The 27,487-nt window shown below is 43.7% G+C and overlaps 1 protein-coding gene across 1 annotated transcript in view; it reads left to right on the top strand.

Annotated features, from left to right (window-relative positions):
* Positions 1–27,487, top strand: part of LOC133351033 (calmodulin-binding transcription activator 2-like) — a 615,463-nt gene that overhangs the window by 157,886 nt on the left and 430,090 nt on the right.

Genomic DNA, 27,487 nt, shown 5'->3' with positions numbered 1-27,487 from the left:
TGCCTAGCTTTACGTGGGTTCGGTTTTGTGTGATTTAGCGTTTACCTATTTCTACCTAAAATTCGTTCCACTCAAATGCGGTTGGGGCAAGATTGTGTACCGTGTGCGCTACTCCGCAGGCAGTTGTCAGCTCGTGCGGTTCCGCTTTGCGTGCCATTTTTTTGGAACGCATCTGCTATTACTACTACGACCGCAAGTGATGGAAGCCTGTACACAGTATGCCTTGTCATATTCAGGGCATATCCACAAACTATGTTTAACGCTATTTTAAATTCAAGCAAAATGCGCTTCCCGTGTGTGTTAGACATTGTTGCCTTGGTGTAATGGCTAGCGCACCGGACTTCCAATGTCACAGGTCGCTGCTTCGATTTCATTGCACGGCCGTTGAAACGGTGGTGCAAGTTGAAGCATCACACCCTGCAGGAACACCGCAGGTGCGACAGGGCAAAGTGTGGGCACTCCCCCACCTCTTCCAAGACGTCTGGGGAGCGTGGACGAGTGGACGAAGGGAGCTCTCTCGCAGAGGAGAGGCACCTTCCGCAAGCAATCGCGGGGCTGCACCCTTTAGAACGTTGACGGCCTCCGCGCTGCTTTGCGCCCGTCTCCGTGGGGCGGGTCTTCGCGTGTAACCCGACCCGCGGCGCAGCTGAACCCGCGGGGTTGCCAACTTCGCTCGGGCGCCCGCAGGTGCCGGGCAGCACGCCGGCTGTCCGCCGCCGTTAGCGCCGGGCGGAATGTGCTCGTGCAACTTTAACCATGCTCTAAAATATTGACGGCACCGGCGTCTCTCCGAGAGTCACGGGCACGCTTTCCAGATTCGTCGTCGACCTGATCTTCAGCGGTTATTGAGTTGCGCGCGCCGACCGGAGCGCGGACGGCGCGTGCGCGCGGGGAGGCTGGACACGATCCCACGGGGGGCGGCTACCCCTGTTCCACGTGAATGCCGTCGCGCCCACGCGGCGTTGTGCATTGGGGCAGCCCCTACCTAATTGTTGTTTTGACGCACGATCGTTCGATCGTGCGCCCAGCCAAAACAGTCTCCAAGTGCATTCAGGTGGCAGCGTTCGTTTCACGTAAAAAAATTAATCGGATTCATCCCTCGTGTTTGTTCTCATCGAAATATCCACGGTAACGTTCTGCTCTAATCATTCTCCTCAACCGCTGGCTTAGTTATGAAGTCCTCCCCAGCAGTCTGTGCTGTTGACTCCTGAACAAGTCCAGCCTCAAAATTTTGCTTTTCCCCCCACTGCCTATGACTCACTGACCGCGACTGCCTTGAGAGTAATTGGCTGCTGGAAATGTCCACGCGATAAGCCACTTCGTTGAGCTATCACTTGTGGCCAGGTCACTTCTGAAAAAGAGCGATACAGCCCAGTGGGCCTTACCTGGTGGGAAAAAGAAATCGTAAATGAAATTCAACAAATACTTCCGCCGAGTCTGTACAGAATCTTAAGTTGTTGTGGTATTCGGACCCTTCACAAATCCCAACTGTCCAGCATTGTATTCATGGCCGCACCTGCCCACTTGCGTGGCCATTGCACATGGTCAATATTCCGATAGTCGGTTGTTTAAAATACGTTCTGGTTACCGTGGCAAACGACTCGGGTGTTTGTGTGAATGTGAGCCTCGTCATTGCTTACAAGCGGCAAATGGTGCCGCAGATGCGAGCGCCACCTGGGTTAAATTTAATCCACGCAAGGCCAAGTGTCTGTCAATTTTAAATTGACTTCTATAAGGGACCTCCCCTGGGTCAACTATGATGAAAATAAGTGCCCTGGTGATATACTTGAGGTTGAAGCGAAAAGGTATCAGCTCGGTGTGTAGTTTGACACTCGCCAAGCCGTGCGCCAGATCCAAAAAACAACAACTTGCCGATATTGGATATCAATGCTTTACTCAGTTTAAATATTTGCTTCATTCTTTAGAATATGTTTCTAAAATATATATGATGAAGAAAAAAACGGTCGATAGTGGTCGTCCTACTAAGATGCCGCAGGCATAGGCGGACTTACGATTGTGGGTTATTGGAGATGCGCATGATCCAGTTATCTTTTTGGCCATGAGAGCACAATGGATTTTTGACACGTGTTTACTCTACGCGTATACTTGTGCGCACGTACACATTCGGGCTAAGGGGTGGTGGCGCAGTGCTTCGCATGCAATGAACCCGGGTGACCTGAGTTCAATTCCCTACTGGACACTTGTGAAAAAGAGCTCCACAGCTCATGAGATTCCTCCAGTTCAAATACAGAACCCTGATTCTGATTCCCAGCCACGGTCAACGTCAGCGAGTGAGATATGAACTGCTCCTGCGGGTCTCTCCGCATTCGCTAATCCGCATTGACCAGAAAGGTGAAGTATGGTCAAACAACCCAACGCCTTCATTCCACAGTCGAGTTGGGCGCCGTGATGGTGAGATGTTAACTCCTTCGCCAGGTATACAGAAGGTCATGGGTTTGATGTCGACCCTGACCCCTGTATATAGTTTGCATGTCTCTTTCCCCATGGTCGCGTTGATTTTTATCCGGATCCTCTGGTTTTCCCTCCAAATTTAGAACAAACATGCGTTTAGAGTATGTGGCTGCTATAAATGACCACATGGTAAGCCACTCTGTTGAGCTATCATTTGTGATAGCCAGGCCGCTTCTGAAAAAGAGCTGTATAGCTCAGTGGACCTTACCTGGTAAAATAAAAAATATATTTCTTTATATTGATGAAGGGCTGTGAACGTTACAGCGTAAAAAAATAATCTGCAGGCATTTCAGGAAATAAAGGGTCCATTTCCTCAAATAGCAGCCCATTGTGCTTGTTATATATATTTACTTTTTGTGAACATTTACTTTGAACATGTATATGTAGTATGTTTATATGTATAAGTTGGCCGTGGCATCTTTATCAGGGTTGAGTGATTGCTCTCACCATTTTCCTCGATGGCATGAATCCCAGGATGGACAATTAACCCCAAAAAATTTTATGAAAAATTAATAACATTTGGGGGGCGGAGGTACGTGATTACGCATCAATTAATCTCACATGATACATTCTTTCGCGCATCGGTGAGAATATGTAATGTTTTATTGCATATGTTGCGTGTAATTGGTTAGCATCATCCCTGCGACCACTAGAGGCCACTACATTGTCGACGCGTTTTTTTTTTTTACGAATTAAGACGAATCTCGACATTTCATTGACTCGTTTGGGAGGGGGTGAATTATTCAGAATCAGAATATTTACTGATACGCTGTAGGAATCCGATGAGCTATGAAGCCCTTTTTCACAAATGTCCAGTGTGCGTGGGTCAGAATGTTACAACACTAAACAGTACAAGAAAGCACAGGAAAGGTAAGCAAATCACTGAACAAAATATTTAAGTAATCTAATTTTTTATCTTACCAGATAAAATAAGTATCATCGTCAACCATGGTCAATCCACTGCTGGATGAATGACTCAGCAATCCACTTTCATATCTCGTCTTGCGATGAGAAACTTCACCTTCACCAACCTAGATTTGAAGCTTTCGTGACTGCAAGGATTCATATTTTTAGGTTTTTTCGGTAAAGTCACGTAGGTAAAACATCAAAATTAATGAAAATAAAATAAAATAAAAATCACGACGTTGCCTCCGAAACGTCGTGATTTGTATTTTATTTTCATTAATTTTGATGTTTTACCTACGTGACTTTACCGAAAAAACCTAAGAATATACTTCACCAACCTGCGCACCAGCTGATGCCATTTGCTCCGTCTCCCCGGGCGTCATGTTCTCCGACGCGTTCCATTCCTTGGCTGAAAATCCGTGATTATTCTTATTCTTAACCGTTATTATTCTTGACCTTAGCAGTGTGGATGATGTCATTAATCCACGTCACGTGAATCATTACAGTCCTTATTACAATACCTCCCTTTTTGCATAGTTACGCACGTTTCCTTTCCGTATGAGGATGATATTCAATCTCGTTTGGCTATAACAGGGCTCTTAATGCCATAATTTATTGATTGATGGAGTTGAATATGTGATAATGAATTATTTCATTATTATATTTTCAAACACCAAATTGACTATAGCCCTGCCTGAATTCAAATATGTAGCTGGCTATTTTAAAGGGTTTTTATTCCTACGCTCTCTGCCGAAGCCCTCCCGTGGCTCGCAGACCTTGACATTGGTATTTAGCTCCTGAACATATTGCCATTCGCAAAAAAAATAGAATTCCTATACTCTCTGCCAACTGTATTAGCCACCCGGTATAAGTTGTATATCAATAATAGAAGTGCATTTTGTGGGCTGTAGAAACTTGGGGAAAATACATTGTGACTCTCTGTGCGATATAACTGTTACAACTAATGCTAAATACATGCACTCGCATAAACATTTGTTGATACGTTTTTGGTGTAAGCTTTGTTGGGGTATTAGTTGGAGAATGAATACACACACGCACACACATACCCAACTAAACGACACCGGTTAGAGCACATTACTTAAAATCATCATCATAACGGCAGTTGGTGTCCACTGCGCATGTGGTCATTCGTTTCCACTTTCCGCTGCCTTGTGCCAATATTGCTCAGTTAGTACGCACATTTTTGAAGTACAATCAGAGGGTTGCAATTTCTAATCGCGGCCGGTGGCTAACCGAGCATATAATCCTTCCAGGGTTTATAAAACGACTACCAGTTTTTTCGAGTGAATCGTGGAATTCCTGTGGAAAGACTGGCCCTCCCCACCATAGGAATATGGAATTTCCACTGGCAACACAGCATCGCCCATAGAGATAAGTAGTTAGACACTGTGGTACATATGTTTTTGGGCATTGCTTATATAAATATTTGAAATTGAACATGGGGCAGGTACGTGTCTGTGTGTTTATGTGCAGCGCGGCCATAATTACCATATTGCTTACCACCGACGTCGCAGTAATGCCAGGGCTTTTCAGTGAACTAAAAATCATCATCATCATTATTATCGCATAATAACTATGGTAAGCCTCATTTAACCTTGTCTGAGAATGCTTCTTGGTAATGCAGTGTGCCTCATCCATGCCCGTGTGCGTTGTTAGTCGCAGATTTACGACCATCTCTTAAGTTTTCGCGATTGCGCTCTGAAACTCACCGGTCTGCACTGCCCAGGTTGCTTGGCCGTTTTTTACCGCACGATCAGCCCGACGTTTTTGCACAATGTGCTCGGAGCGTCTTCCTGAACCCCATTTCATTTCTTCACAAAGTTCACCTCGTTCCTGAAGGACTGAGCTCGGTCCATGGTCGTTGTGCGGGCTGGTGAAGAGGGTTCGGGGCCTGCCGGACAGGTTCAGATATCGCTCGCCAATGATCGAACTCATAGCACCCACCTCTCCCTCCTTGGCAAATATAATGCGTCAGTAGCACCGTGGTGGGCGGTCAACAATGGTTGTCACATGGGGAGACTGCCCCCCCCCACCACACCACAGGGGGTGCCACGGTGGCGAGATGTTAACTACCTCGACTGGTATGGAGGAGTTCGTGGGGTTCGATCCTTACCTTGATGCCTCCTGTATATTTGGAGTTTGCGAGTTCTCCCCGTGGTCGCGTGGATGTTTCTCTGAGTCCTCCGTTTTTTTTCCCTCCACATGATGATAAGCCACTTCGTTGAGCTGTCATTTGTGATAGGCAGGTCACTTTTGAAAAAGAGCTATATAGCCCAGTGGGCCTTACCTGGTCAAATAAATAAGTATAACCCGTAAAAACAAAGTTTTTCACTATAAATCCTTTATATGCGTGGCGGCTAGAGTCCTCTCGTCCTCTGGCTTGAGATGGCTGCCACCTATGGGTCAGATGATTGTCTGCCAGTATTAAGCAATTGGTAATTAGATATTTAATTTGTTTTCCCTAAACAATGTAAAATTTTTGAAAAAAAATTTCGCGAACATTAATTGTCTCACACAACAAATGTCAGCTCGATTGGATCACGGGAAGTGGGTTAAAAAACGACCGAAAGATTTGCACGGTCGTAAGCAAGCAAGCAAGCACGCAAGCACGCAAGCACGCAAGCACGCAAGCAAGCACGCAAACTTAATATAAAGGATTTAAAAAGAGTTTTGTTTGAAACAAAAATGTGTTTAGTTTATGCCACTGACTCATGGTTGCCAAAGGAGAGGGTAACATTGCTCAAGTTGAGCATGGAGAAACATTACACTTTTAATTGGGCAGTATCTACTGCATATATAACTCGTGTATATATATGTTGCTTACACTATTCAGTGGAAGGATGGAGGATCTACACATGACCTCCAGAAACACCATCAATCCGCTTAATATAATGTCCCTAAATATTCAAATTGCTATTTAATGCTTTCGTGACTGCAGGGATTCATCTTCTTGGTTCTTTCGGTAAAGTCACGTAGAAGGGAAATAATAAAATAATAAAAATAAAACATAATAAAACAATTCTCACGACGTTTCGGCCACAACGCAAGCAGCTGTCCTCGGCTGCTTGCGTTGTGGCCGAAACGTCGTGTTGTATTATTTCCCTTCTACGTGACTTTACCGAAAGAACCAAGAAGATTCAAATTGCTTTTTGACTGTTACATCTAGCCATATGCGTGCAAACTACGATCTGTAGTTCCGACAGGTATCGTGGCACAGTCTCTTAGGGTGTGGGTAAGCGCTGTCATCTTTGAGGAGACCCGTTAACAATGGAGGTCGAGTGTGTGGTGTGGTCACAGCGGATGTCGTGACACTCCGAGGGCGAAGAGTGAGGGGACGTTGACCCCTGCATCCGAGTTTAAATCTCGCTTAAAGGTCAACACGATCTCTGGTCTCGCCACAGTCCCTGCGCGTGCAGGCTAATTCACAAAAATCCATTCTTCGTCCGCGGGGACTGCAACATTGCGTGTAAATTAGACGAATGTTCGGCGCGAATGCGATTCAAATGAAGTAAGTGATCAAAACCTGTGACTTTGCAGAGACGGGCTCTCATTGAGCCACTCGGACATTGCAACAGCGCATCGTTGCAGGGAATTACCTTGTGGAAAGTGGCATTGGCCGGCAGGTTTGCAAACCACAATCTGCCCGTGCCCTGCTCTATGGGTTTCAGATTACCATAAAAAAAGATGCCAGTGTTCAACAAAGGACCTCTTATTCATATTCTTGGTTATTTGGGTAAAGTCACGTAGATAGAAAAAATAAAAATAATAAAATTAAATTACAAATAAAATATAAATAAAAGCTTAAAAACCCACCGGTCTTTACATGAAAGGGACTGGGTGTAAGTACGTATGTTGAACTTCTTTCGCACCGTGCTCGTCGGAGGAGTAGGAAATGAGACCAGCGCAAATCTTTTTCTGCCAGGAAAACAAACAAAAATCCACTTTGAATTAATAGGGCCCACTTGTTCTTCTGGAATGGTGTCCCCTTTGCTAATCGACAGTAAGCCACAGGACTGCTAGCCCCGCAAACAGTTGACATCACATGCAAATAGTTAAAGCCAAGGTCACGAATCCATAATCTTGCGCCGAAACGCGGGCATTAATGTTTGGTCACCTTTTAAACTCGCCCGTGCTCGGCTTGTTTGCTTTAGCGCCAGAAGCACTTGCGCAGGTGACATTACAATCGTCTTGTAAACAGAGGGGGGCCCGATTGTTGCACAGGGGAGGGGCGGCGGAACAGGCGATGAATGTATTAAGGGCTGCGCTCTGTTCTCTTGTTGATGAAATGTGCGTTTACCTGGTGGGTGGTATGATTCTTAAATAATGACTGCCACCTGGTAAGCGGAAAAAGTTCTCAAATTTCATATTCATGTCGCGTGAATTAATTATTCATTGCCTTGTCATCTGCATGAAAATGGTTTTGCCTTGCGGTAGTCTGGCAAATAAGCAGTTACTTCACTCGGTCGATATCCTTAGCCCTGACCAGAATGCAAGAGAAGGGGGGCTATTAATTGTACCATGTCTGTTGCTTTTGTAATTCTCAGTCTCGGATGAGATGAAAGTCACGTGGAAGATATTGCTCATTGCCACGTGTTTACAAAACATCAGTTAGTTTTGACCTCGCGCAATTTTTTTTTAATCAACGCCAGAGAAACTGTGATGTGTGTTGATCCGCGATGATGAAATTTGAACTTACAATCATTTTATTCGGAGCACAGAACCTCTAATAAGGATCTACTTCATCATCGTAAGAAATGGTCAATCCGCTGCTGGATGAAGGCCAAGCCACCGCCACCCTTAATGATCCTGTGAGAGAATCGATTATGTTTGGCTTAAAGTAGTTTCAAGGACGATACACCCTTTTGTTCATAATAAACTAAACAGAGAGGGAGACGGATACATAAACAAGTGCTACGTATTATTGGGGATTGAAAACGTGAATATTTTAATTCTGCGTCTGGATATATATTCACAGCGTATAACATCTCATTGTATTTTAGTTCATGCATGGATTTGTTTGTTTAACACGTAGGTTTTTGCGACCAATATTATTCATAATATAGGGTTTTTTTGGGTCAGATCGCGTTATTTATGAATGTGTCGTAACCCTCCACCACCCGACACGGCCAAACAGTAAAAATGTGTCACGTTTTTTTTAATGATGTTGATTCTCTCTTCAACACACCGGTGGGCTAAAGAAGTGAATTATTTTGTTCTTTGAAAAACGTGACACTTTTTTTACTGTTTGGCCGTGTCGGGTGGTGGAGGGTTACGACACATTTATAAATAACGCGATCTGAACCAAAACAAAAACCTATATTATGAATGAATTTGTTTGTTTATCGTTGGAACTACAGTGTTTGAATCTCGTTTGTTTCATCCGTACGTTTCTCTTTGAATTTTTTTTTATCGCACAGCCCTTTTGTGTATTGCAGTGGTAAAAGTGACTACAAACCGGACAAACCAATACGGCAAATGAGCCTCGGTTTACATTGTTAGTTGGACTTATAATTGCCGCTTCCCTCTCGCGATTATTGAAAACGGAGGGAGATTGTGTTGACATTAATGAGCTGGAGATGTACGCCATTTATCTTCAATGATAATAAAATGCCATGCTTTATTGACACTTGTAAAAATTGTACATGTACCATCCGTCGGTTGATTGGAGTAAACTAAATACGAAATGACGTGAAATAATAAATGTAGCATTAAGCAACGGATGTTTTTCGCGATATAATTAGACTGTCTCTGTCAGTATAACGTATCACGAAAATACGTCGACTTACATGACATTTAACGGTTTGTCATTTTGTTATGAAAAATTATGGGTTTGTAATGCCAATGGAATTCCTTGATGTTTATCGTCTGCATGCATATATATAACAATATCATGCATCACAATTGGCTTGTTTGTTTATATCAGCATCTTCCCAATTCGATGTGAAAAGATGATTGCATCAGTGTCTGAGAGTGAATACAAGTTTAATCTCAAGTTTGTAGATATATTGATGCAAACGTGCACATAACAACGATCTCGCGTAAAGCCTCAAAAGACTTTTGGGGCAAGTGCTGTTAGCGAGCGCCTATGAAGGTCGGCACTGCACACAAGGAGGTGGGTGGCCAGCACCACGCCCGGCCATCTTTGTCTCCCAAGTGGCGATGTTTACTCATTTGAGGCGGAGTCGACGTAGGGGAGGCCCTGGACTGGTTCACATAATCGTAGCACAGCGCGCTAACCGCTACGCTACCGCTCCGCACATTGACGCATGCACAGACACACACAATGCACATGGTCACATGCACTCACGCACTCACGCACTCATGCACACATGCACGGAGCAAGATTTCATAACAGTGGTCTCCCACGGAGTCTCACTTAAACACTACAAGGGAAAAAAATGAGGCTGGGAAAGAGTAAGAAATATGTTTATCAAATTTTTTGGCAAAGTTTTGCTGTATTTTTTTTATATCCCAGTAGAATAGTAACCACTGGTGCTTCGGTAATTGTTATGAAATGCTGATGCAGCAATTAAAAGTAACTGCAGTCGTGTTCATTGACATGCAAGGGCAGCTTATGTGCTTCACAGATTTAATGTGGTTTGGCAAAGGCTGATTATTGATGAGATACACATTCATTGCAGTGGAATAGCTCAGTGTTTGGGACTGTCATTGGGAGTGTGTGTGTGGGTGGGTGTATGCGATCTGATACACGTGGCCTCCAAGTGCACCTGGCCTGGCACAGGCGACATGGTGACGTCACCGTCAATTAGTGGCGAATGGCGGCTTTTGTTGTTGTTGTTGTTGATTTCATACATCCACGCATACGACCCAAGTTTAATTTCCGCTCATTGCTGCCAACGCCAGTGATGATTTACTGTACTCGTCCTGGGCCTCCCCTAGGTCAACTCGGCCTCAAATGAGTACCTGCAGTTACGTGTAAACATTGCCACTAGGAAGACAAATGCGGCTGGGCGTGGTGCTGGCCAACCCACCCCCTCTTTGTGCTGCCGCCCGCTTGAATAAGGTGCTCGCCAACAACACTTGCCCCAACATTCTGCTGAGGCCACACCTAGGATCTCTCTGTCTTTGACCTCAAAGGTGACCCCGACGCGATGCCGGCGTCATCACCGTCACCTCTCATGGACTCCAGCCGACGCGGGGTGCTCGCTTACGGCACTCGCCACCACCGGCGGTGTAGACAATACAGGGGGATCTTATTAACACGTAGGCTTTCGCGACCAATATTATTCATAATCAACGTTTTTGGGTTTAGATCGCGTTATTTATAAAAAATGGTAAATGTTGTGGTTTCACGCTTCAACACACCGGTGGGCTAAAGCAGTGAACTATTTGTCTTTTGTCGGGTGGTGGAGGGTTACGACACATTTATAAATAACGCCATCTAAACCCAAAAACGTTGATTATGAATAGGGGGATCTTTTCGTCGCCCGATCTCTGTAGCCTGGGTTCAATCCCTGGCTGTACCCAAACAGTGGCATGTCATTCACCTAATACCTGCACCTATCCTTGCTCCCCCCCCCCTTCCCCCTAGGTTGGTTCAGCCTTAAACGAGTTGCCTGCCCGGAGCGGTGTGTTAAACGTCGGCATTGCGGTTTGGAAGCGGCTCAGCGTGGTGTCAACGTACCACTTTATTTAGCGCGGTGCCGGTCTAAATAGGTGTTTTGGGAAAAATGCAAATAACACTGTCGGCTGCTGCCATCTGAGCCTGTTGTGGTCCTCTACGTTGGTCGATTGGTCAGCACTCAGCAACTTGCATTGAGTGGAGAGACAAAGACATCCGGGAGGGTGATTCCACGATCCATCATGTGCTTTGATAACCTGCATAATAGGTGTTTGCTAACATTACCGCTGCAGAAAAAAGGAGACACACGATATATGCACTTTGCATGAGGCGAATACAGTCCTTAAAACAGTTACTCTTTGAGATAATGTAACAAGTAAAATAACACTGTCACTCAAAGCACGTTGGCAAACAGCTTACAACGACTTTTAAGTGGCAATGTATCCCAATGGGCTTATCATACGACTGAATATGAAGGAAGCAGCTGATGGTGATTCATGACTGAAACATTTTGTGCTAAGGTTGCACTGTGCGCCATATTCGACACCATGTCTCGTGAATGTTGTGAGTGTAACGCGTCTTCAGTGAGGGTTTCTCAACACGCCGGGACAACTGGCCACCGCTTCGTGCATGGGGAGAGAGTAAAGCAGTCTTGTTAACGACGGCCCCAACCCTAAACACGCTACCACTAAAACTATCAACTCAGATCCTACAAATTTATTTATTTATTAAAGAAGTGGCATCCCTTCACATTGCATCGAATGAAGGAAGCAAGAATGGGGGAGGGACGGACTAAGGAAATGTGTTGTCCTTCACCCGGCACCGCCGATTGGCACGGTTGGCTACGTACGGTGTGAAAGAAGTCTAACGTGCATACATACACACGGATGGCTGTGAGAGAATGGAAATGTGGTTTTGTGATTGGATACACAGACACCGGGGATGGTAGGGCCAGAGACCCCGCTTTCTTTCCCCGTATCTACGTGAAGAGAACTCCCCCCCCCCCCCCACCATTCCACTTGATACGCCCTGAAAAGGATTTCACTTAAATTTCCACTCCATTCCTCGCAAGCGAGACGCACGTTTAATCGATGTATACTGCACGATGTATCGTGCACGTGCAGTACTTGAGCTGTGAAAGCGTTTACGTATGTGGGACGTGAATGATTCCAGGGAAATGTTAGAACGAGGTCTCATTTTTAAAAGTCCTTTACAAGAAAGCCAATCGAAATGCGTTAAAATGCCCTGCTTTTCACGTGGAGTTCGACACGTTGTCCGACGTTTCACCGCACAATCCACTTTTGGAGAGCACCACGTGCATTTCGTAGTGATCATTTCGCAGGCATGAGTTGAAGCGAATTTTGAATTTATCTTCTTGGTTCCCTGCAGTCACGAAAGCTTTAAATCGGAATTTTGAATTATTTGCTTGGAATTCATATTCACAGGAATAGCCCGAGTTCAAATTTCCTCATGCTCGTGCACAGTTTTAGAATTTATTTACACAGCAAAGCGGAATAGCGAGTGCAGAACGTGGTCCTGGGAGGCTCGATAAGTCCCCATGTGGCTCTCGATGTCCCAGTAATCGGTACATATTGCAGCTCGGAGGCTTGGGCATAAATGGATTTACATAAAAAAAAACTACCCAAAAACCCTTGCAGGCAGATTCTGCTTCATTTTCTTTTCTCTGTCATATATATTTGGTTTTTGTAGCAAGTGTGCCGTCATGCAGTCATCTTTATATATGTCCGCGTTGGCAGGCGGCATGCTCAAATTTCACTTTTGGAACGTCTCAAAAACCCTGGAAGACAGCGTTATTTTACTTACAAAGTACAGTGCGGTCTACGCTCGATAACATGTTGCTTTCGTCACCCTGAGTGGTGTGGGGGTGTTTGGCGCTCAAACAGATATTCACAAGAGTAACGCTGAGTGGATGTGCGAGTGTGAAAGTGATGTGCGGTCACGTGTGCGTGCCTTGAGGTGGAGGGTTGTTGTGTGTGTGCGTGCGCTCATATCTGGCCGTATCACATTGCCTGTACTGAACGCAAAATACAGCAGTGTATATTGGTAAAGACATTTGCCGAATGTGTTTAGTTGCTGCTTGATCTAAACAACAGTTGGATCCTGGCTGTCGATTTGGAATGTAAGTAGTCTTCGCGTCCATGCGTCAATATTTCCGCGTGGTTAGTATTATATGGACAGGTTTTTTGGGGGTAATTGTTTTTACACATGTGTGTATGTGGCTCTTTGAAAGTTGTATCAATCATGAGTTCAATTACTCAAGCAACCAATCGGATAACACTTTAACTAGCCGGGGGGGGGGGGGGGGTAAGTCTGACCCCTCTTCCCTTGTGTGCCGCTGGATGGGAGGTGAAGAAGCGGGTCCTGGTGACATCACCGACTTCATAAAATGTTGCTTTTATTTTTTAAGTACCAGGCAAATTATCTCAACTGAGATGGATACGTAGCAAACATTGGCCCCTTGTGGGAACCCTGCAGAACCCTGCTGAAAAAAAGAATGATGAAACTCAGTGAGAGTTTTTCCGTGCACAAGCGAGCAAAATGAAGTCACGCCCAGCAGCCATGTAGGGGCGTGGCTTGCAGGGGGGGTTTCCTGCCTTCCCAGTAATCGACCACAAAAAAAGGTAGTTGATTACAGGTCATAATGAAATAAAAAAATATTTTTTTTCTAAAGTTCCGTTTATAACGAAATATCTCGAAGCGCTGTACGTAACAAAAAAATCCTAACTACACTCACAAGTGCAGATAAAATCCAATCGCGGTACAGTAAAGGCCAATACTAACAATAATAACAACACTCCCGTTGTAGATTGAAGTTGTCCATTGAAATCATCGACTCGATCGACCAATTGCCCAGCTCGAATGGAGACGTGCGCCTCCTAATGCTCATTCAAGTTGGGAACACTTTCATCTCTTTGAACGTTCATTCAACGCACACGGAGATTGTTGGGGTTCTTGCTTTGTGGCAGTAAAACCCTACAGGGAAGAGCCTGCAGGGCATTACCTCCATCTCACCAAGAAGGTCATTCGGTCCCTTCGAAGAAAATATTCAGCATCTGCAGGTGACCCTTCTCAGGGCCTTCAATATAACGTCGGTAAAATAGTGCCCTTTACCCTGCACTACAGCACGGTATACTCATGGAATATTTAATGTTTGCCACAGATGCGTGCACTTTTAATAATGCCCCCTTTAGTGTGTGTTACAATGGGTCTGACATTGTAATGAATATGCAAATCCCAATTCATTACAACGCTATCAAAACAAAACCCCGTAAAGTGCCCACAGAGTGTATACTCTGCAGACGTCTATGTGACGAGCAGTCAGGATGTTTTGCAAGCAAGATATTAAATGCAAATGTATGCTCTAATTATGCCTTTATTATTCAGTCTGGTAATGACTAACACTAACAATTCCATTTTGTCAGTGGAATGTAATATAGGCTTTACAATAATAATCATCATCATCATCACCAGCCCTTGTCTATCCACTGCTGGATGAAGGCCTCTCCATGTTGTTGGCATGGTCCCACACACAAGCCGATCCCTCCGCTCCATATCCACCCTTTGTATGGATGTTGAATTTCTTTTGCACTCTACGTAGCCATCTGTGCTCATCGGAGGTGCGGGGGAATGACAATAAACTAAACACAAAAAGCATTTTTAAAGAAATACGTTTTCAATGTCGATGATTTAAAAGTGCATAGCTCCAGCGGCTTCCTAATATCGGAAGGAAGAGCGTTCCAGACGGCCGCGGAAGCGCATCTGAAAGCACGCGATGAGGTGACTGTCTTTGTTCGATGGCTCGTCAAAAGCCACTGCGAGCATGACCGGAGTTCGCCTGATGGTTTACCATCCTTGACGAGATCCGCAAGGTATTGTGGTCCATTTGTGGCAAACACTTTGCGTGTAACGAGTGCGACCTCGTGATGTATTCGTTCGGCAACCGAAAGCCAATGCAGCTCGGCAAACACTGGACGGACACGGTCGGATCTTGAAGTACCCGTCATGGCACGTGCCAAAGAATTTTGTACACGCTCCAGGTTGGTGATGTTGGCTGCCAATCCATCGCCATTTTTATCCGTCGGCCTTCATCCGAAAAAATACACGGACAGGTACGACTTAGTATTATCAGCACCATCTCGATTGCCACTTGCGCACTTAAAAGCAATGGGGAAATTCCACAATCCCCAAAGCGTGCCGCTATCATTACTAATGAGTTCTATACAAGCACATTCTCAGAAATGGCTCTGGTAAATGAATGCGTGTGAATTCATTCACTGGTGGGAAATGTATGCGTGCGTGTGTACGTGCGCGCGCGTGTGTCCGTTTCTATTAAGGTGCTCGCTAACAGCACTTGCCACAACAGTCTGCTAAAGGTTATACGGGGGATCTTTGTCTTTGTTGATATGAAACACAAGATGTAAAGTAGAGTCTCAAGGTGATGACTCTTCACATGTAATCCAGGCATCGGCAAACTTTTTAATTGATGTTAAATCGTTCGACCGTGTAATTATGCAGTGGGTTTTTCTGCATTGTGATTGATCTAAATGAGAAATGGGCTGATCGGCGTGCGAGGGGGGCGCAGGGTTGCATCACGCTCCGACATCTCCTCGCCTCCACAAATCCAACTTTATCAAGGGATCCAGGTGTCTTGCACTGCTGACGTGTGCCTCCCCTGGCTCGACTCTTGAGCAAGAGGCGTGGAAAGCAAAGGGCATGTCTAGTGCACAGTTTGTGGGAGGCGGTGGTGGGGAGGGTGCTCATTAAAATTTAGTGTAATTAAGATAAAACGCTGAATAATTAACGAAGCGGGCCCTTCACGGAGATAAAACTCGGAACACGCATTACTCTAATCACGTATCTCAAATAACCTCTCCTTGATTGTCTCTTCAGACGGGCGAGGCTTTACCCGGGTATCTTCTTACAAAGCCGCGTTACGATGCTTAATGCTGAAAAGCTGCATCATAAGGCGGTTGGATCACATCGTCGATTACCGCTCGCACAGCCGATCACTCTTGTAACGGGTCGATGGGTTGATTCTCGTCGGAGGAGACCGGTGACGCTTATAACCGGTGTTTGTGTTTTAATTTTTAAAGTTACCAAAGTCTGCTGAAAATGAAAAGCCCACGTGAATACAAAAAAAGCCAATGCGATATCGTTCAAAAGAATGTTTTAAATGCTTGTGATTAGAGACAATGTAATTCGTGATAATAGCGTGTTTTGGTTGCGCAGACTTTTGGTCACGAACATTCAATTTTAGAAAATGAGTGCCTCATTATACTTTGAAGGCTTTTAAACAATTAGGAATTGTATTTCACCAAATTGCATACAGTGGGTATGGATTCTTAATGGATAACTTTTTATTTAAAATAAATTTATCAGATTAGATTATGCACACACATTAAGAACAAAGTGGCCCTGTGTACTCATATATATATGAACAAGCCCCACATATTCCATTGATGTCTAAAGTGCTGGTGGTGTGCTGCAGATGTGTGTGTGTGAGAAAACGTCTTTTTGGTTTTCAATTTCATTGTCCAGAGCTCGGTCGTTTACTCCACGAGTCCCATGGACGTTGTCGATGATGACCAAAATCCAGTTTGTACCAGGGTACAGAAACCTCCTGTTACACACTCTGCAAATAAGCATGCACATATACAAGGCAAAGCACGAACATATCCCTGTTGAGGGAAAAAAAAGTGACCTTATGTAAGGCATGGAGACAAACTACAGTTAAAGTACGTGGCAATTTGCAAAAAAACTGTGTTCCTATTCCAATTTCTTATTACTGATCACATTAAGCTTTCAGAAGCCTTGATTTAAAACAGCCTTCTCACGCTCCATATATCACATTTTTAAAGCATTATCGGGCAGCCAAAAATTTTGACGGCCCAAGTATTTCACTCTTACAGGATTCCATTGATAAAATTAGATTTACGATTACCCTGGCAGTAATCTTAAATGTGGAAAGCCTTGGCCGGTGCTGGACAAGAAATGCCAAGGTGTTTTCTGCAAAATTTACTACTTTGCCATCGCGTGAAATACCAGCTGAGCTAGAAAAGGATAGACACACGCAAGCACACCATTGCATGCCATCTGGTCTTAGCGTATTTACATAGCAGACAGACGGTAAATCACTCGGCATTAAAATTATAAATGCGTACGCATAATACAGGTATTTATTTGTTGACTTATTTATTTGGCGTGTTCAAAATGCGCTTCGTAATCCTAAATGTTTGGAATATACAATCTCGGGGAAAATTGCTTACGCATTGCTTAACCGCGATGTTCCTAAGCTGCGCAATTTTTAAAATAAACCATTAATGTCATTTGGGTGAGGCCTTTATTATTTAGATTTTATTGCGAATTTGCCGTTTCACTCACTGCCATTAGTTTGTGAGCACTTTCTTGTGCTCGAGCAGCGTGCCATATCATATTTATAAATGGAAAAAACCGTAACAACTGAATGTGTGGGGTTTTTAATTCCAGTCTCGCAGATCATTCTCCTACAAAAACAGCAATGAATGTACTCTGCCCAGCTGAATACCCGCCCGTTGGTTCGTAGGTAGGGTGAATTGCTCTCAATCGGAAGCTTGCAAGTTCTTCACACACTGATTGTGTGGGTTTACTAGGCCGATCCATCCTTCCTGGGTAGATAAAATTGGTAACCACTTTGTAGGGGGGGTGTCAAGAGTGTTTGTCCTGTGGATATACTCGCCCCACAAGAGGAATATGGAATTTCCACCACTGGCTCAGGGCTGTAAGCAGGTGATGACCACCAGTGCCTCGATGCCCAGTTTGTGCAGCAAATTACTTGAACTTGCCCTGAGCTTGTCAGGCTCATTTCAGATTTTCGAACAGTTATTTTGCTGGGGGTGTTTTCCTCTAAAGCTCCACATCCACCGACACTCCTAAGGGGCTGTCCATAAATGACGTCACGCATCTAGGGGGGTGGGGGGGTCAGACATTTGTAACAATGTGTGACGAGGGGGGGGGGTGTTTGAGAAATGTGACGTCACATCAAAATGCGCAACTTTAAATAAATATTGAATTGTCATAACAACACTAATTGTTATAACAACACTCCTACAACATCAGAGTGCAGCGCCACATTAAATACGCGCTACAATGACAACAGTTTAAAGCGATTTGAAGCATGTTTTATTTTCACAATGGAAATATGGTTTTGGGGGGGGGGGGGGCAGAGCTTTGTGACGTCATATTTGAGGGGGGGGGGTCTGACTTTTTGTGACGCCGTGTGACGAGGAGTTGGGGGGGGGGGGTCAAAAATCGTCCAAAATCGCGTGACGTCATTTATGGACGGCCGCTAAGCCAAGGTGACAGGATTATTTGATCTGTCCGTAAGTTACGGACAGCGCTAACGAGGTGTTTGACAATGCCAGGGATTCTGCCTCGTGACTTATGGGGCCCACTTTCTGTCCAATAATTTAGCCTAAGGCTCATAGTGGACCCAGCTTTAATTCACTGCCACGCGTTACATAACGGCTTATTGGAGAATCCGTAATATTAACTTGCATGTTGTACATATTATATAGGGTCACATACCGAGGTGTATTTATCGTTCTGTGTAAATTGTCCGTGCCAACGTTAACTAATAGCAATCCCGAGCACTGAGCAGTTGTGCTTTCTATACGTTATATATATGTATATACACACACACATGTTCATGTAATTATAATAATACTAGTGAGGCCCTTTAAAATAATTATCCCGGAGAGCCACATTGAGTCTTGAGACTATTTTTCAGAAGAGGCCTGCATTGGGGTGTTTGGTCAATAGCACTGATGACGGTTTGGCATGCGGGGATGTATCCTGGAGTGCATGGAGCAAACTCACGCACACAGATTTGATCACACGTGGAGCTCTGCACAGGTGGATTCAGAACATTTGCCCTCTTACAATCTCCTGGCCAACTTGCTTCTTGGCGTTTTTTGTGGTCTGGATCACAGGCGTATGTCAGGATACTCTGCTCATCTTCACATGCCTCTACACGTGAACACATGTAGAGGGACTCCTCTATTTACGAATGAGTTAGGTTCCAAAGGTCTGTTCGTAAGTCGATTTGTTCGTAAGTCCAACATTACTCCGATTCCAAACATGTTGTACGGCATGTGCACTAAGCACGGGGAATGGCTTTTGTATAATCTCCTGTAGATGAAGACGCCACTGGTTCTTCGTATTCTGCAGATGTAGATGCCGCCACCTCCATCTATTACGCGGCGGTTGAACTTAAGACTCTCGGTCCGAACAGGCAACCGGACATACGGACAGGTTTGTTCGTATCTCTGAAAGTTCGTGAGTTGAATGTTCATAAGTCGATGAGTCCCTGTATCTGGATGTATGTTTAATGGTTGTTAAATAGAGCTGGAGGAAGATCCTGTTGTATTGAATCCTCTGGGGTTTCAGGATTAGTTGGTTGTAAGCCAAAGCATCCTTAAGACAATTGTGCTTCAAGTAATGTAATGTTTAATAGGCACACTTATATAAGACACATTAGCATTCCCACAACCCTCGTGTTACATGGACATTTAATACTAATGCGAGTTTTACTTACCCAGGAAAGCTCCAGCAGAGTCCTAGGACTATTTTCATAAGGGTCCTGTTTGGTATGTGCTCGTATTAAAATAAAAAAAATGTAATAAAGAGGTTTTATATTATTATTGAGCATTCTTGCATTTGGAACGGAACATGACTATCCAGAGAAAACCCACAAATCCAGGGTGATGAGACTCAAAATTTGCACATGCTGGTCACCGTCCTACTTTCTGCACTCACTTCCATCAGCCAACTTGCAGCCATTCAGATTGGGTGATCCACCAGCTCTGCCTCACTCGGGGTTGGCGGCCGGTTGCCTGTACACTGATGTCTCAAGCGATGTCTTTGTTTGCGATGTAAATCAGTGTGAACTGAGGGGAAAATGCCCCTGAAGTAATGTTATGCAGCCGGCTATGGGATCACAGGCTTTGTAGTGACATTTTTCATGAGCGCAGGTCACACCGCGTGCTGGTCTATTGGCAGATTTATGTAATCGCCTTGAGTGACTAATTTACAGTGCCTTCATGAATAATTGCAGCGCTGAGTTGAGATGCAGGACTCCTCCAGGCCAAACTGCTGCAAGGAAACATTTGGCATATTGCGTAGTGATTTTTAACGCATTGACTTTCCCATTAAGAAGCCCATCTGAAATGCCAGTGGGGCATTAAAACATGGCATTAAAAAAGTTCACCCAGTCTCTCCCCATCCAATGTTCTACATCAGTGCTAACTACATATGAGGCGATGAGAATCTGCAAGGATTCCTTTCATTAAGGTGTTCGCGTTGAGCCTACGTGATTTGCATGCAAGGCGTTTAAATCCTAGGCGCGCAGACACAGTTCATCACGGGAGTTTGATTTATTGCTGAACATAATTCGCAATGGCATATCTAGACTTGGAGCAGACAAATGTAGGGGTTGGAAAGCAGTAGGGTCCCCTTTAAACAAGTAAACTGATGTGTAAATAACAAAAATACGCAAATCAATTGTAATCACCTAGAAAATAGATGAGTCTAAAATAGTTAAGCAGGAGAAGTGGGAGATCCTTTTTTGCTCTTGGTTCTTTCGGTAAAGTCACGTAGAATGGAAATAATAAAATAATAAAAATAAAACATAATAAAATAATTCTCACGACGTTTCGGCCACAACGCAAGCAGCCGTCCTCAGGTGAAGACCAGGTCTGTCGGGGAGACGGCGTCTGAATCGAAATTTAGATCCTTTTTTGTTCACGTTTATTTTGTTTTAAGTGTCGGGCCAAAAAGTGGCATTCTTCAGTGGCATTCTTAGCTTAAGGTTGGAGTGTTCCTTTATTTAATCTTCTGGACGAATGAACTTCAGCAAAAGCTGTACGACTCTTTCCAGAGCTTGCATTAGTCAAACGGAATGAACGCTAAGGCTATAATAAATAGGCGTGCAAATAAATAAATTGTAAAGTACTGGACCATGACTAATTTACAACAATTTTAGGCGAGTCAAAAAAAAATGAATCAAACAGTGGGAGCTCTACACATGCAACGATATCTGCACTGCCTCCCTTTGGGTATTGAACATATTTTTAAGCACAGTAAATTTAGCGTGCAATTTATCACGAAGCTCTTCAGCGTAAATACAACAAAGTAACTTGACATTTGCTCTAGAATTGCTGTTCTTTGTACTGTAATTGTACTGAGACGATGGCGCGGATTTTTTGTTGTTAAAATGTGAAAATAATTGAGTGCTATTTTCCCCATTTATTCACAGGTTTCCTCTTAATGTGCTCAATTGCGTAACATTTTAGGCTGAGAAATGTGATGTTCTTCTGCATTGACGAATTTATGATTTATTCACGTTCACATTCCAGCATCTCGTGTTTTTCTTCTAATCATTACAAGTCACTGCGCTGCCGTAGATGTGGAAGGGAAGGTCCATTTCGATTGACAACGTATTTATTTAGACTGCTTTTTCTGTTTAGTTCGTTGTCTTCCCCCCCCCCCGCACCTCCGATCAGGATGGCCGGCAACGTACGGTATGGAATAAGTTCAACATACAGGCAGCTTAATCTCATCTATCATCAGCATCATCTTAGAGACAAGCCACAGGAATACGACTGTGGCCATGCAAACCAAACTCTGGGCCCTATCGTAAACCACTGTAGTCTGCCCTCCTTCAACAGAGGAGGAACAGAAAAAAACTACGCAGAGTCTCTCTCCTAAAGCCCTCTCGTGGCTAGCAGACTGTGACATTGGCAATTAGCTCCTGAACATATTACCATTCGCAAGAATGGAATAGAATCACCATCATCATTATCATCATAAATTCTTGACCAATTTCTGGAATTCCAGTTTCCTCCCACACCCGTACGTACACTCAAAGCAGTATTTTGCAAACATCCTATACAGGACCCTTTTAGCTGAACGCATCTTGAGATTAATTGAGACTTTGTTGTGATTAAAACTATAAAACCCTAATAACCTGCAATGCTACATGTTCCACGTGATAAGTGAACAATAATTGTAATATTTTAGACAGGCTTCCATGATAGGAATGCAGAACTTTCACCACCCGATCAGAACATGGCCTAAAGCATGTCTGAGTTTGGAGTCACATCAACATTATAACTTGTATTTAACGAATACGGGTCTGTTTTCACAATCAATAATAGACAGGGACAATGCTGTTCAAGTCAATCTAATAACTCAAAGGCATTAAACCGGTAATGTACTTTTGTCCAGAGTAGAATTCGCCGTATACCCTGGGTTTGCAGTAATTCATCAGCATATGCAGTTTTTAAAACTGCACAAGTCCCTCTGCAACCTCCGCCTCCCAAGCATATCTACACAATGGCTAATGACACCTCTCTGGGGCATGTGTGCCTGGACTTCCACTGTCTCCATTAGATTTTCTGCTCGTGCAGGAAGAAAAAGGCTAAACCTCCAGACATGCATAAGAAATTAAATTATTGTTTTCTTTGGGGGCACAGATATTTAGTGGGGGGTGGGGGGGGGGGACATTTGCATCTGTTCTTTACGCAGCCACGTATCGCATTGTAAATTAAGCGGCAAGAATTATCGATACGATTGGCGCTGCGGCGTCGTACGCTCCTGCATAGTAATCTCCCGCTGGCTGCATCGTCTGTGCATGGATGTCAGAGTTAAATAATCAATCGTTGTAAGTGCAGAGAAAATACGTGGTATTTTAGTGTTGGCTTGCACGTCTTAATTTTTTGTGGGAAAATTACGCGAAAAATAAAATTCCCCTAACGATGTGGAAAAATAAACACGCACTGTGTTGAGGGTAAGAAAAAAAATGTATGCACTATTAAATATGGTACTTTCACCAACGTGCCATTGATCACCTTTGTGAAGTATGGTCAACATCTCTTCCATGACCGACAAGGCGTGGGGAGGCCTTCATCCAGCAGCAGATTGACAGAGGGCTGCACATTCATTCGTGTTATGCTGTGATATAAATACAACACGGGATTTGTGTATGGCCAATGGAATATGCTGTGATAAATCTAGGTTTGTTTTTTTAGCAGCGCGTGCACACAAAATGTGAAAGTAAATAAGTCAATAAATTGTGAGCATGAACGTTCTCCCCAGATTGTTAGATAGGCTCCCATAGACTAAAGTTTATTTAACCCATATGTGGTCATTAAGTTCTCATAGAATTTAACCTGGCTTTTATTATGGGGCCGTTCATAAATGACGTCACGCGATTTTAGACGATTTTTGACCCCCCCCCCTCGTCACACGGCGTCACAAAAAGTCAGACCCCCCCCTCAAATATGACATCACAAAGCTCTGCCCCCCCCCCCCCCAAAAATATAAAACATGCTTCAAATCGCTTTAAACTATTGTCATTGTAGTGCGTATTTAATGTGGCGCTGCACTCTGATGTTGTAGGTGAAAACATTTATTAACAAAGTCTATTTAATTAAGTAGAACGTGTTGTCTATATTTATTTAAAGTAGCGCATTTTGAGGTGACGTCAAATTTCTCAAACCTCCCCCCCCCCTCGTCACACATCGTCACAAATGTCTGACCCCCCCCCCCCCCCAGGTGCGTGACGTCATTTATGACTTTTTTTTTACCTTTCAGTCAATATTGAATAGGAATGCATAATCAGGGTAGAACCCCTCATGGGCAATGCTTACAAATGGCCTCTTGATATTTTGACAGGTCAGAAATTTAAATTTTGGGATCTTGGAACATTAATAGATAAAGGATACTGGAATAAGAATGGGCAGTTCGTGCTTGTTCACTGTGGTGTCATGTCAAAGAATGGTTATCTAATTCCAGATATTTCCTTTATATGCAGCGGTCACTTGAAATATATTAGACTTGACTTTCAGAATTGTAAAAAGAATAGGCTTTTAAGGACCATTATTGATTTTAGTTGGGATTTTTAAAATCTAAATTACTTTTGTAATAATTCAAAGTATCGTCGTGCTAACAACCGTGACCGAAATTGATGTCATGTGGCACCAGGGAGGGCGTGATGTCATACAAGTGATGTCACTTGCTGTGATGTCATTTTCTTTTTGCTGGGGAGAGAGCGGGAAATTGTTGATGGATGTTGGGTCGCCAGGTTGATGCCAGTCGTGATTTCTCACCAAACAGAGTCGGACCGCGTGAAGGCTGTGCCGTCTCCGATGCAGAAGGCAACTTTTTTGGGGGGAAATTACCCAAAGGTTTGAATCTCGGTGTGCTATTTTGGATTTTTCATATTGATCTGGGAACACGTCCCTTAAAAAAGATAACATATAAATATATACATATAAAGTATAGACATTCACATGTAATTTTGACACAAACTCACTCTTCTATAAATGTGGTTTTCAAGCCTAACTGTCTGCACACATTCAGTACGGAAGTTAAAATCCGACGATCGTGCCCCGTAACAGGCCTTACCGAGAGCTGGAACATGAACACCACCTGCCCTGTGACGTAATGCGCACGTGGGCCAATGTGTCCTGGCTTTATGGGCCAATTAAAAAACATTACCTGCAATGACTAATTTGGTTATTAAAGCTTATCCCCCTCTGGGCTTTTCGAAACTCGTGAAACGAGATGTATTATCTCGGCAGATCCATCCGTCATAAATAATTTTCCAAAAGGAAGTGTGTGAATGTAGCTCTCCTTTTCTTAATTCGCAATTATGCAATGAGTGCTTTCATACGCCCGCAGCATTGCGGTTTGATTTTGAAAATTGTGACGATAATGATAACCACTGTGACCTCCCCGACTTTAGTCTAAGAGTTCCCTACATATATAATGATAATCTAATGACTGATTGGTGTTAAGCTCCTCCGCATGGAAACTGGGTAACCCAACAGATGTGGTACCATAAGCAATTAAGAAATGTAAACAGTATGCAAATACACTGTCGGGCTTGGCTCATTCATCTCTTGCCGCTAGTTCTACCGTTGTTCTCGTCATCACCTATTTTTTTTCATGGGCTGGTGATGTTTGCTGTTTTTCCGATGATGGCAGAATCTTGATTTATCCTGGAGAAATCCAATGAGCTATTAAGCTCTTTTTCACACATATCCAGGAGACGATAAGCCTGAGCCAACTCTGGACCAGTACTTAAACTTGGGAACTTCCAATTCTGGAGGAGCGATATTCTCTCTCGTCAGCATTTATTGACCCAAGAAAGCCTCATTGACTCCCAATACATGGTCTTCAAAAGGGTCCTGCTACATTTGGGATGTTTGTCCAATTCCTTCTTCATCATCGTCATCATCACTTTCATCTTGCGGCAATTCCTTTTTAAAAAATCACATGAAACGCTTTATCCCGAGACTCTCATCCTTCCTTTCATTTGCGTCGCATTTTCCCGCTTGTGGGGGTCTCGTGCGTTTCCTCACGCCGTGTTCAGCACACGCCGGCGGTTATTTCCGCCGCGCGTTTGAGCTGCGACACGCGTACAACCGGGCGAATGCCTCCACTTGCTCAGGCATTAGGAACTAATGCTGATTAATGCCCTAAATGCACGGCAGGTTTTTTTTTTGTGCAAAGGGAATCGGCTTGCGCCAACAATTTTTTGGGGGTTTTTTTACATTCAGATGAATGCATTGGAACGGATTCATGCTGCAGAAGTGAAATGAAGGATAACTCAAAAATGTAGCATAGACATATCTGACAGAGCTGGCTTTTATTTCCTTCATTTTGTGTAAGTGTGCATTAGAAATGTTATGCTTCGCATCAGTTATGCTGGGCTTGGTATCTATGATTTATAAACATACAAAAGAAAAACCTCGAATATAAATATACGTATGTATATATAAAGTACCGTGCGATCAGTGGAATAGCCTAGCAGTGAAAAAAAAAACTTACCACTGGGTATGTTTGTAGATCAAAGTGTGGCAGTGTCTTTGGTAGAACCCTAAACAGAATGTCACCCACAAATCTGAAAAACACACCGTCTCTCTACATAAACATGGACATTGGCGACTCTGTTCCCCTCCAGGTGATTTATCCGGATGGTCCCTCACCTCGTGCGACGAAGGGCATCACAATCATCACTCATTCGCATCACGATCGGTCTTTTCGCACGAATAGACCCATCGTGTTATGGCGTCGCGGCTCATGTTCGATCATTGTGGAAAATTCTACCCAAATAAATGACGAGAGCATGAAGCTTTTGGTACCTGCGTGCATTGCAATAACAAAAATAATTTTGGTACAATTTTGTAAGAGGGGTGATCATTTTGGCCATTAACTGGTGGTAATGCGTTAAGTTGCATCTGATGTCACGTGCCCAGTTTGTAGATCTATTTGTGAGCGTAACAGCACAACATAACGGCTTGTCCTCTACCATAGGAATATGGAATTTCCACCACTTTTGTGGCCATCATTTTGTGATGAGCATAGCCACATGCTTGTTTATCAGAATATATTTATTTACTTATTTGTTTGTTACGATAGCAGCATAGAGTTTGTTCTGTTTATCAAGAATGTAGAGTTATTCGCACTGTGTAGATTATTTAAATATGCATTAGTTTTGAATTGCAGTACTGGATTACCATTTCTCATATATGTCTTTGCTTGTTTTAATAATGAGGTAGTTTAAATTTTTTTTGTGATTATTGTTTTGCGTTGCCTTTGTGCTGAATTTCAGCAATTTATACTTCATCATGTATTCACCGCAGCTCTCATTGGAAATAAAGACAGAACGAGAGAGATACAGAAAGAGGAACACGTGCATTAGAGAACATACGTGTTTGGTTTGTTGTGTTTAGTTTGTTGTGTTGAGTTTGCTGTGTTTAGTTTGTTGTCCGATTAGCGCGGTTGGCTACGTACTGTGCGAAAGAAGTTCAACATACATACACAGGTCAGAGACACAATTATAAAGTAAGCTTGGGGACAGCTCGCGAGAAGGGATGGTGGCCATTGGCAGCCGAGGAATGGAACGCCTCAGAGGGGACGTCGACTGAGAAGATGGAGCAGTTGAATCGGCTGGTATTCAGGTGCGAGATGGATCGTTGAAATTGCAGAACCACGGCTTGGGGAGGCCTTTATCCAGCAGGGGGTCGATCATGGCTGATGAGCATGATGACGATAGATGAAAGCCTGCTAGACTCAAAAAACGAAAAGGCCGCCTGATTCCCGGTTATGGCCGTTTGTAACGCCGATCACTTTATTTTCCATCGGGCATTGCCAATGTCCACCTAGTGGTGGAATACGCGCACTGCAGTAAATGGAATGCTTTTCTTTGATGGAGGAAAGACTGTTTTCAAGTTTCAAGTTTCATGTATTAGGTAAAGCCCTGTGAGCCATTCGGCTCTTGAATCGGGTGCAACCGCAACAAACAAAAAAACTAAAACATTAACAAGCAAACATCTTAAAGTGACTATGTGCAAACAGAAAATCCAAGAAAAGACAGCAAATTATTGCAGAAAATGCACCGTACACCAACGATTGAGTTTAGTTCCAGAAGGGTGACCCAAA

The sequence above is a fragment of the Lethenteron reissneri genome, chromosome 36 (assembly GCF_015708825.2).
Source record: "Lethenteron reissneri isolate LAM-NWPU_2019-01 chromosome 36, ASM1570882v1, whole genome shotgun sequence".
NCBI lineage: Eukaryota > Metazoa > Chordata > Hyperoartia > Petromyzontiformes > Petromyzontidae > Lethenteron > Lethenteron reissneri.
Note: the sequence above shows the minus strand (reverse complement) of the source record. Positions and strands in the feature narration are given on the sequence as shown.